This window comes from Triticum aestivum, chromosome 6B (assembly GCF_018294505.1).
Source record: "Triticum aestivum cultivar Chinese Spring chromosome 6B, IWGSC CS RefSeq v2.1, whole genome shotgun sequence".
Lineage (NCBI taxonomy): Eukaryota > Viridiplantae > Streptophyta > Magnoliopsida > Poales > Poaceae > Triticum > Triticum aestivum.
Window position 1 is genome coordinate 586,852,215 of NC_057810.1, and position 12,097 is coordinate 586,864,311.

Sequence of the window (12,097 nt, forward strand, 5' to 3'; positions counted from 1 at the left end):
TGTATTCGAGCCCTCGAGGCCCCTGGCTTGTATTATGATGCTTGTATGACTTATTTTATTTGTAGAGTTGTGTTGTGATATCTTCCCGTGAGTCCCTGATCTTGATCGTACACATTTGCGTGCATGATTAGTGTACGATTGAATCGGGAGCGTCACAAACATGTACAAAAGCAGACTATGCATCAGAATATGAGCAATCAATTATAGTAGCAAAATCTAATGCAAGCATGAGATAATGGAATGGGCGATATCGGGATGATTAAAGGGGGGGGGGGGCTTGCCTGGAAGCTCCACTGAAAGGGAAGAAGTGGCGTCATCGACGTAGTCGAACATAATGGCATCAACAGCGGTCTCGGGGTCTACCGAAGAGAAGAGGGGGTAGAAACAGTAAATACACGCAAACATATGCATAACGAGACAATAAGCAGTGCTAGAGGTGTTCTAACGCGGCCATACACGCTATTGGCGAAGGGGGGCAACATTCGGGAATGCTTTCCCGAAGTCTGGTATTTTCGGACAAACAAACCGAAGGAGGAAGGTTGCATGTTTGCTATGCTAGAGAAATGTGACGGATAAACGGACCGCGTATTTGGATTCGCCTCGTCGTTCTGAGCAACTTTCATTTATAAAACTTTTTCATCCGAGTTACGAATTATTTTATATGATTTTCTAAAGTTTTAGGAATATTCTAAAATTAGTATTAATTCTAAAATTAATAACAAATTGCTACCGGTACCCAGCTCTGTGTACACAGAGGATGACAAGCGGGCCATGGGTCCCAGTTGACCAAGTCAACAACCTAGTCAGAGTTGACCGGTCAAAGTGAATAGTGTGAGTGGGACCCAGCTGTCATAGACAGTAGCTAACTTTATTTTGGTTATTGATTTTAATCTCTAGGGGACCTACATGTCATTGACTTACTTTAAGTTGGATTAAATTAATGGAGTTAACTAAGCTAGGGTCCACATGGCATAGACTAAATTAGCCCTAGCTAAATTAAATTTTTTTTTTGAGACAAAGCTAAATTAAATAAACACTAAACTAATCAAATGCTAATCCTAGTCTAATTAAACGGGCCGGCCAGAGGCACAGCCATGCCCATGGTTGGGCATGCACGCGCATGAGCGCACGGCAGCATGGCCAAAAGGGCTCGCATAGGTGGTGGCTAAGCAGCAGCCCATGGTTGCAAGCAAGCGGGCTGGTGCGTGCGTGTGCGCAGGGCCGGTGCAGCTCGGGCGCTAGCAGGGCGTGGTGCGGGCAGCAGCATGCAGCAACGCAACAGCCACTCAGCCAGCAGGTAGCGGCGGCAACGACAGCAGGCAGTTGCGGCGAGCACGGCTGTGCGCGGTCGCGGGCAGCTGGGAGGGCGCGGCCAGGGAGCAGCAGTGCAGCAGCAGGAGCAGTGCTGAGCAGGCACTAGCAGCAGCGGCTCAAGCACGCACGTCCGCGTACGCGTACGCGGGAGCTCGAACGAACTCGGGGACGGCGGCTACGACAACGAATCGAGGGGAAAAGGCGGGGGATCGGCGCTGCTCACCGCGGGAGGGCCGATGGCGAGCTCGTACAGGGCCGTGGCGGAGGAAGATGACTCGATCCGGCACTGTTGTGGCTCCCTTGCTTGTCCACGAGGGCGTAGTCGATGTAGAGGAAGGAGACGAGGCACCCAGGCACACAGCTAGCTGGCGGGGAGCTCGGTGGCCGCGAGAACCGGGATGGCCATGGGGGACGGAGCTCGGGCGTGAGCGGGAGAGAGTGCGGCGGCATGGGGAAACGGGGAAGATCGATCTAGGGTTTCGAGGGGGGCGAAGGGGTCTTGTAGGTGTCGAGAGGGTGCAGGATGGCCGCCCCCCCCCCCCTGTCGCACTGTAGCGAGAGGAAGGGTATGAGGGGGTGGCTGGTCCGTTTTTGCTAGATGGGCCAAGTGGCCCAGTAGATTAGGTCTCTTATTTTCCATTTTTCCTTTTATTTTTTTTTCTTATCTAGCTACTATTTTGTATTTTATTTTTGCATCAAATTACTTTTATAAAAATGTGAAACCTTGCCATATAATTACTATGCATTATTTTGCACTGCCACAAAAAGTTTGGGCCCAAAATAATTTATTAAGTTTGAGTTTATTCTTAACTGGGATAAAAAGGTAGTATTGGTCCACTGTTTTAATGTCCAGGGGCATTTTTACATTCTGAAAGATGTTAATTCTCACATGACAATTAGTTAGTGAAAATTTGGAACCCAACAAACATTTTCACTTGACAGTTTGTAGAAATAAAAGTTTGACATGTTTTTGAAACTTGAATTTGAGTTTGGTTTGAAATAAAGTGAGGATTAGCAACTTAATATGATGACATGGCATCATTAGGCATGAGATTACTGTAGCATGATTAACCGGGCGTCACAATTGTAACCATTAGCTAGTTTACTTTCCATGCTTGTAGTAGTAATGCTAAAAGAAAACCCAAAAAGATTTCCCGTTCTTCTTTTGCTTGTTGGGAGCTTTTCCGTATAAATAGTTTTAGTTCTTTTCTTTTCTTTGGGGGTCGAGAGGAGAAGACCACGATGAAAATGTTGAGTGACTCTCATATGCATTATTGTTGATCTAACCAAGAGCTCATATTACTTTGTCTTCTCCTTTGAATTAAATGTTTACAGATTTCAGCTTAGTCCAATGGACGTGCACAATTATTATTATTTACACTGTTCAGTCGTGCAAGTGAAAGGCAATAATGATGATATATGATGGATTGATTGAGATGAGAGAAGCTGGTATGAATTCGACCTATCTTGTTTTTATAAATATGATTAGTCCATCGTTCCTGATTCAGCCTATTATGAATGAAACATGTTTGCAATAATAATTAGAGATTATAGTTGCTTATGCCATGCTTAATTAGCTAGGAGTTTATAATGATTTGTCTTGCGTGCCAACATGCTATTAAAATAGTTATGATGTGGTATGATAGGGTGGTATCCTCCTTTGAATGATTCAAGTGGCTTGACTTGGCACATGTTCATGCATGTAGTTGAAACAAAATCAACATATATAGTCTTCACGATATTTATGTTCATGGTGATTTGTATCCTACTCATGCTTGCACTCATTGTTGGTTAATCTTAATGCATGTTCATGACTATTGTCGCTTTCTAGTTGGTCACTTCCCAGTCTCTTTCTAGCCTTCACTTGTACTAAGCGGGAATATTGGTTGTGCATCAACTTCCATAAACCCCAAAGTTATTCCATATGAGACCACCATACCTTCATATATGAAGTATTTACCTGTCATTTCAAGTAAATTTATATGTGCCAAACTTTAAACCTTCAAATGAAATTTTGTTTTGTATGCTCGAATAGCTCATCTATCAACTAAGGGCTGTCTATATCTTCCATGCTAGGTGGGTTATTCTCACGATGAGTGGACTCCGCTCATCATTCACGAGAAAATGGCCGGTAACCAGGATGTCCAGTCCCATGCTCAAATCAAATCAAAATAATTGCAAAGAAAACTCCCCCAGGATTGTTGTTAGTTGGATGGTACCCGTTGTTTCAGGCCAGCCATAGATTGATGCTCGTTGGTGGTGGGGGAGTATAAACTTTACCATTCTGTTTGGGAACTGCCTATAATGTATGTAACATGAAAAATATCGAGATCTCTTGGTTGTTATGTTGACAATGAAAGTATGTCACTCAAAATATTATTTATCTCTATTTCAAAACTCGAGCTCTGGCACCTCTACAAATCCCTACTTCCCTCTGCGAAGGGCCTATCTATTTACTTTTATGTTGAGTCATCATCCTCTTACTAAAGCACCTGTTGGAGAGCACCGCTGTCATTTGTATGCATTGCTATTAATTTACATTGAGTATGACTGTGACTGGATCTCTTTTGCCATGAATTACAATGTTTAGTCAGTCCTTGATCTTCAGGGATGCTCTACATTTATGTTTTGCAGTCTAAGAAATGGCTAGCGAGATACCATCTTGTTATATCACATTATGATTTTTTTTGAGAAAGTGTTGTCATCCGAGATCTATTATTATTGCTCGCTAGTTGATTATGCCATTGATATGAGTAAATGTGAGACCTAAATGTTATTATGAATATGGTTAGTTCATAATCTTTGCTGAAAACTTGAATGCTGGCTTTACATATTTGCAATAACAAGATCAAACAGAGTTCATAAACGTTTTTTTATCACTTTCAGTTTGTCAACTGAATTGCTTGAGGACAAGCAAAGGTTTAAGCTTGGGGGGGTTGATACGTCTCCAACGTATCTACTTTTTCAAACACTTTTGCCCTTGTTTTGGACCCTAACTTGCATGATTTAAATGGAACTAACCCGGACTGATGTTGTTCTCAGCAGAATTGCCATGGTGTTATTTTGTGCAGAAACAAAAGTTCTCGGAAGGGCCTGAAAATCCATGAAGACACGTTTTGGAATTAATAAAAAATATTGGCGAAAGAATCAATGTAAGGGGGCCCACACCCTGTCCACGAGGGTGCAGGGCGCGCCCCCTGCCTCATGGGCCCCCTGGACCTCCAGCGACCTCAACTCCAAATCCATATATTCACGTTCAGGGAGAAAACAATCAGAGAGAAGGATTCAACATGTTTTACGATACGGAGCCGCCGCCAAGCCCTAATCTTCCTCAGGAGGGCTGATTTGGAGTCCGTTCAAGGCTCCGGAGAGGGGAATCCGTCGCCATCGTCATCATCAACCATCCTCCATCACCAATTTCATGATGCTCACCGCCGCGCGTGAGTAATCCCATCGTAGGCTTGCTGGACGGTGATGGGTTGGATGAGATTTAGCATGTAATCGAGTTAGTTTTGTTAGGGTTTGATCCATTTGAATTAAATTCAAATGAGTTTGAATTTAAATCTTTCAATCATGGCCTTTCTATTTTTCTTGGAACAAGCGCATTTATGCGAATCCGGGAAAATTATCCCCATGACTAAATTCAGGTCCACTCATTTATTTTCTCTCCCTTTCTTTCTTTGCTTTTCTGTTTTTGGAAGAGATCTGAAAAAGAGAGAAGGAGAGAAGGAGCCCAGCAGCTGCACTAGTTGGCCCAAGGCCCAACCACAGCCTACCTAAACCACTGTTAACCCTAGCCCCTGCCCGATCCCATCTCTCCCGATTGCCTCCCTCGCGCCGCCATCTCCCTCTTCCTCGATCCCCACACGCTCGCCGGCTACCAGCGCCAGGGAGAGCCCCTGCGCCCGATCCCCTCGCCGCCCTCCTCCTCGATCCGACCTGAAATCGCCGTCGTCGCGCCTCTTCGCCTCCGCGATGTCCATCCCGTGATCCAACGCCCCCAGCCTCGTCAGCGCCCGAGCGCCTCCTCCGCGAGCTCGCCTGCCCGCACGGCCATGGCGCCGCCGGCCTCCTTGGTTCGCCCGCGCCCTGCTGCCGTTGCTCTTTTCGCGTGCCGTCCCCGACTCATTCGCCTTGCCGACCCTGCTCCTCTCGGCCCCTTACCTCGTCGCCCGAGTTCCTGCTCCCTTCGTCCATGGTGCCGCTGCCTCGCCCGAGCTCTCCGCTCGACCAGGAGCTCGTCAATTCCGGCGCGTGCCCCAGCCTCCTCTGATTCGCCTTCTCGTCGGAGATCGCGTCCCTGTTGTCTTCTTCACCTCCTGCCCGAGATCCACCTTCGGCCTCACCATGGTTCGCCTGCACCAGCTATGTCCAACAAGGACGTCGCCCCGTTGCCTTCTCTTGTTGCGACCAGGATCCCCTCCTCGCGCCTCTGGTCACCTCGCCACCCCATCACCCGTTCTGTACCCGCGTCCGCGCAACACCGTCTCTGCCGCGTCCACGCACCTCCGGTGACCTCCCTAGGCAGGGCCTTGGCAAGTCCCTTACGCCCCTTCAGATTCATCAAGACCGGCAAGTTTGACTTCGGCGCCAAGTTCGTCTTCAAATCTGTACGACTACATCTGATGTGGATTTCGGCAAGTACCTGGAGGCCACAATGACGCCAAGTACCATGACGCCCGGAGCCCTCGGATCCATCAAGTCCAACAACGACTGTGTACAACTACCGGCGATGCCGAACATCAACGGATTGTGTACGACTACTTCCACTATGGCCGTGTACCACTACTTCCTCTACCGATGACTCGAATGTCTACGAACCATGTACCACGACGAACATGTACGGCTACACGACGACCCGCCAAGACCCTGAACAACTACCGCCGCCGCCGTGTACCACTACTTCCACTACCGTCGCCACGTGAACAACTACTTCCCACGACGACCCGTGAACAACTACTTCCTCTACATCGTACCGAACCTGAACCGCTCCGAAACGCACGCTTCGAAGGTATAACCCGAGACGACCGCGATGAGATGCCCTTGCATGTATGAGATGTACCATATGTTTGCACCATGTCCGAGTTGTCTTTGCTCGTTCCTCGTTTGCCATGCCGCCGTCCCGTGGGAATCCTGAATTCGGGAGCACCCCACCATCCTTCCATGACACGCTCACGCCCACTTTCTTTTGCACCGACATCTCGACGAGTTGTCGGATCATCGAAATGTTGCCGTGGCACCATTTCCGTTGTCGTTGCCGTGCCACCCCTTTCGTTCCGCCATGGTGACCAAATGCTTCATAACATGATCATGTCAACGTTTTCATAAAAATTGCATAAACCTTGATTATGGCATCCGCATCATGTTAACAACAATTAAAATGCTTAAAACTGTGTTTGCATTAAATTGCTAAATAACATATGGGGATTTTTGGAATTGTTGTTTGTTGTTTCCGGCCTCATTTAAACTTGCCTAAATAGTAAGTTCAATTATGTTTCACCTCTTGCCATGTTTGACAACATTTAATATTGTTGGTTAGCCTAAATGAGAGAGAACTAAATGATTGATTGTGGTGTTTCGTCAATATGAAACTCGTTGCATATTGAGCTCCACTTAATTTGTAGTATTGTTTGGTTGCATATTGCCATGCCATGCCTCATTAAACCGGACATGCATCATACTTGTTTGTGCATCATGACATGTTTATGCTTGTGTGTTTACCATATTGTTTGCTTTTCGGTTTGCTTCTCTCGTTAGCTTCGGTTTTGTTCCGGGGTTGTGAGGATTCGTTCGACTACGTCCATTTGTCTCCTTCATGGACTCGTTCTTCTTCCTATCGGGATTTCAGGCAAGATGACTATTACCCTCGATATCACTTCTATCTTTGCTTGCTAGTTGCTTCGTTCTATTGCTATGCTGCGCTACCTATTACTTGTTTACCATGCCTCCCATATTGCCATGTCAGCCTCTAACCTTTTCATCCTTCCTAGCAAACCATTGCTTGGCTATGTTACCGCTTTGCTCAGCCCCTCTTATAGCATTGCTAGTTGCAGGTGAAGTTGAAGATTGCTCCATGATGGACAGGATTGTGTTGGGATATCACAATATCTCTTATTTAATTAATGCATCTATATACTTGGTAAAGGGTGGAAGACTCGGCCTTATGCCTGGTGTTTTGTTCCACTCTTGCTGCCCTAGTTTCCGTCATACCGGTGTTATGTTCCTTGATTTTGCGTTCCTTATGCGGTTGGGTGATTTATGGGACCCCCTTGACAGTTCGCTTTGAATAAAACTCCTCCAGCAAGGCCCAACATTGGTTTTAACATTTGCCACCTAAGCCTTTTTCCCTTGGGTTCTGCAGACTCAAGGGTCATCTTTATTTTACCCCCCGGGTCAGTGCTCCTCCGAGTGTTGGTCCAAACTAAAGCACCGTGCAGGACCATTCCTTGGCAACTTGGATTACGTCGGTACCTGTATGCTTCGCTTATCCGGTGTGCCCTGAGAACGAGATATGTGCAGCTCCTATCAGGATTTGTCGGCACAACGGGTGGTCTTGCTGGTCTTGTTTTACCATTGCCAAAATGTCTTGTAAACCGGGATTCCGAGTCTGACCGGGTCTTCCTGGGAGAAGGAATATCCTTCGTTGACCGTGAGAGCTTGTGATGGGCTAAGTTGGGACACCCCTGCAGGGTTTAAACTTTCGAAAGCCATGCCCGCGGTTATGTGGCAGATGGGAATTTGTTAATGTCCGGTTGTAGATAACTTGACACCAAATCCGAATTAAAACGCATCAACCGCGTGTGTAGCCGTGATGGTCTCTTTTCGGCGGAGTCCAGGAAGTGAACACAGTTTTGGGTTATGTTTGACATAAGTAGGAGTTCAGGATCACTTCTTGATCATTGCTAGCTTCACGACCGTTCCGTTTGCTCTCTTCTTGCTCTTATTTGTGTATGTTAGCCACCATATTTGCTTAATGCTTGCTGCAACTCCACCTCATTACCACTTCCTACCCATAAGCTTAAATAGTCTTGATCTCGCGGGTTTTGAGATTGCTGAGTCCTTGTGACTCACCAGATACTATCACAACAGTTGCAGGTGCCGATGATACCAGTGCAGGTGATGCAACCGAGCTCAGCTGGGAGCTCAACGAAGAGCTTGGTCGTTGCTATGTATCGTTTCATGTTGTTCAGTAGTGGAGCCCAATTGGGACGATCAGGGATCTAGCAGTTGGGTTATCTTCTTTTCTTTTAGCTTCGTCCGTAGTCGGACTATGTGTGTGTACTCTGAATGATGTATGATTTATTATATGTTCATTGTGTGAAGTGGCGATTGTAAGCCAACTCTTTATCCCATTCTTGTTCATTACATGGGATTGTGTGAAGATGACCCTTCTTGCGACAAAACCACAATGAGGTTATGCCTCTAAGTCATGCTTCGACACGTGGGAGATATAGCCGCATCTTAGGTGTTACAAGTTGGTATCAGAGCCATCCCCGGCTTAGGAGCCCCCTGCTTGATTGTTTGCTGGCGTTGTTGAGTCTAGAACAAAAATGTTTTGAGTCTTAGGATTATATATATCGGAGAGTAGGATTCTTTTTACTCCTCAGTCCCTTCGTCGCTCTGGTGAGGTCTCCTGACGTAAATGTTTTGACTTTCCTCTCCTCAAATTTCACTAAATTTTTTTAGGATCACGCGGGTATCTTGGAATCGTTCCAATGGTTTTGTGACAAGAACATTGTTCTTGGTGCCTCCTGTCTTTTATGTGGCAGTGACCCGGGGAGTTGAGCTCCGAGGTGTTGTCGTCACAATTTTATCGTTGCAGTTCTGGAATACCTGAGTTTTACCGACATCAAAAATCTCTTTTATGCAGTTGTTGGTGAGATAACCTCGACGCCACCTAGTACTGGGGCAGGAGTTCGGGAGTATTGCCATAGCTCGTATAACGGATGCTTTTCGAAGGTTGAGGTACACGATTTGCGAAGGTTTCTTGGTTATGTGTTGACGGATGGATACAGCTGGATGTAGGGATTGTTAGTTTGGGTGAGATATATTGCTTCCCCTGTATCCCTAACACCAGATTGCATAACCAGAAAGTTTCGGGAGTTTTATAGGTGGGAATTCAAGTAGCTCTAGTTTTATCTTTCAAACAGACACATGATACGATATGAGATCTATCATATGTTTGTTTCCGGCTTATTCTGCAAGCCAAATCCTTTGTTTTGTTTTGAGTTGTGGTATTTGAGTTGCTTCGATGTCAATTGTTGATCCATACCTTCCCTAAATGGTGTTCTCATATTTTTATGGGAATACTAATCCTTCTTGATCATCGAGATTGTCATGTCAATTCTTTCCAACCGGTGTGCTTCTCTTCAAGTGGATCCGATCATTTCAACATCCGCAAGATCAATTCTATGTTTTCTCAACGGTATTCATTCCATCTGCCGCAAGTTGCCTTCGTTTACCCACCCTCCCACCCTTTTTCTTCAAGGACTCAGATTTCTTAATCATGTATCCTTTTATTTGTGAGAAGTCTCTTCATTCATTTCTTTCTATGTTCTTATCCGGTGATTTCCCATGAAGATGCTCAACAGTTTCAAGTTCATCATCCTTCATTGTTGTTTCTTCTCCAGTGGATCCAATTCAAACTTGTAGTGTTGATCATACTCTTTTCCTCGTGTCAAATGCTTTCTCATACCGGTGCACCTATCAATCACTCACCTCTTGCTATTCATTTGTTCCGGAGTGTTGAAGATATCTCAGAAGATTTGTGTGTCCATTCTTAATCCGTTCGAGTTATTTCGAGGTTTTCTTCTCTCTTTCAAGCCATTTAATTCAACCGATGCAATCCCCCCTTTCAATCAATCGTTCAACGGTGTTTCTCTTGAGTGGGCCCTAACCCACAGGTCTTTTCCCAGGATCTTACCTGACTCTTTTATTTTTTTGGAGCTATTCCAAATTCTTTTCAAGTGTGACGTAAGAATGGATCCCACCAGTCACATGCCTTCTCCAAGATCGCTTTCAAATTGTTTCATTGTTGGCTCAACCTCTTTGTTTTTTTTCATTCTTCCGAAGTGTCTCAACAATTCATGGTGGTGTTTCTCGTTGTCATTCTCGGATTTTGAAGACCGAAGAAGGATTTCTCTTAAATCTTGTCCATTCCCTTGAAGATTCATGGTTCTAGCTTTATGCCATCCTCATAATTATTTTTGATTGTGACAATTCTTTTCTTACCATCCGGAGCATTTCATGAGTTATTTCTGTTTCTTTCCTCCGAAGGCCATCATGTCATAATCCTTCATTCTCAGCGGGTAGATATCGTTCTCCAAATCTTACCGGTGCATCGTTCAAATATCATCTAATCAGTTCATGACCCCTTCGTTCTCATGTATCTAAATTTCTCAAGTATCTTCGTTTGTTTTCAAACTCTTCCCGGTGTTCTGCTATCTTTTCTTTTCTTACGGTGGTTCTTTCAACTTTCCACTTCCGTTGTTATTGTATCAATTCATTCGTTGTTTCCAAATCCCACCGGTGGTTCCATCAATAACTTCTCAAGTTTGCGCTATATCTCTATCTTTAATCATTTTACAATGAGAATAAGTAGTATGTCAAATCTATTGCTTGTCATCAATTTAATTTGATGAAGGATAAGCATACAATAAATCTTATTCTTATTTCCTCTAGGTGATTCAATTTTTTTCTTCCGTAGATTGTTCATGATGAAGTAATTCTCGGCTCTAGTGTTTCATCTTTTTCTTTTCCGGAGTTCCAAGTTTTCTCGGTTATATCGTCACGAAGCTCCATCTAAATCATTGCAAGGTTTCACCTTGTGTTTTCAACTTCCCTTTCTTTCTATCATCCTTTTATTACCGAAGTTCTTCATGGAGCCTCTACATGGTGGTTTGTCAAGGATTCTTTTCATTCTTTAATTGTTCTTCAAGATTTCTCTTGAAGTTAACATCCGCCAAGCTATACTCAAAATTAAACATGGTGCTCAACACATGTTTTGTTTTGAGGCATTCAAGCATTCTTCATCTTGCATTCCAAAGTGCAATTATCCTACCTTATCTTTTGAGATGGTGTTATATCATTCTTGACAATTTCCATTCCTGTTTCGCGATTCACATGTTGTCAAGAACGAGGTATTTTAAATCCATCAATCTCTTTGTTGGAGTTATCTTGGTATAGATTTCACCTAAAGCCTTCCCTGAGGAATGTTGCTATTGTGGTGCTTTGAAGATACTTTTAATGAGAATTTTTATGTCTGCCTATCCGTTGAAGATTTCGGAGCGCAATTAACGAACCTTTGGACACATCCGGCCCCTCTATCCCACTCCATTCCATACCCCGCACGCCCCCCCACCAACCCAGTTGCTTTAAATGTTACGCGCACATTGACCGACACTCCTCAAGTCCTCCTCCACAGTCTCCTCGCCTCCGCCTCGGCGACAAAACCATCGGGCAATCGTCAGCTCCGTCTCCCCTCCCCCTCCCCTGCCCATTCATCCTCCCCGATTCCCTCCCCCAGATCCATCGGATTCCAGCCGCCGCTCTCCGCTCCCCGCCTCGCTACCTGCTGCGCCGGCGGCGACGGGAGCGAGCGGCAGACAAAAAGCCATTCCTGCCGCTGGTCCTGGGCTGGGGTGGGGGCCGACTTCATCCCTTCCTTCTGCTGCTGGTAAGGAACCCTAGCTCGATCGGACGGATCATCCCCGCGAGTTTCGTTGTCGGGGGTTCTTCCATCTTTGCTCTGCTGTGGTGGCATTGAGCAGCCGGGGCCCGAATC

General features: G+C 45.4%; 1 protein-coding gene across 1 annotated transcript in view; it reads left to right on the forward strand.

The window, feature by feature from the left end:
• Positions 1–11,717: 11,717 nt before the first annotated feature.
• LOC123138176 (probable RNA-dependent RNA polymerase 1) overlaps positions 11,718–12,097 on the forward strand; it is a 6,688-nt gene continuing 6,308 nt past the window's right edge. Inside the window, exon 1 of the mRNA XM_044558091.1 lies at positions 11,718–11,989. The gene's annotated coding sequence lies outside the window, so the exon portion shown is untranslated. The remainder of the gene's footprint in view (positions 11,990–12,097) is intronic.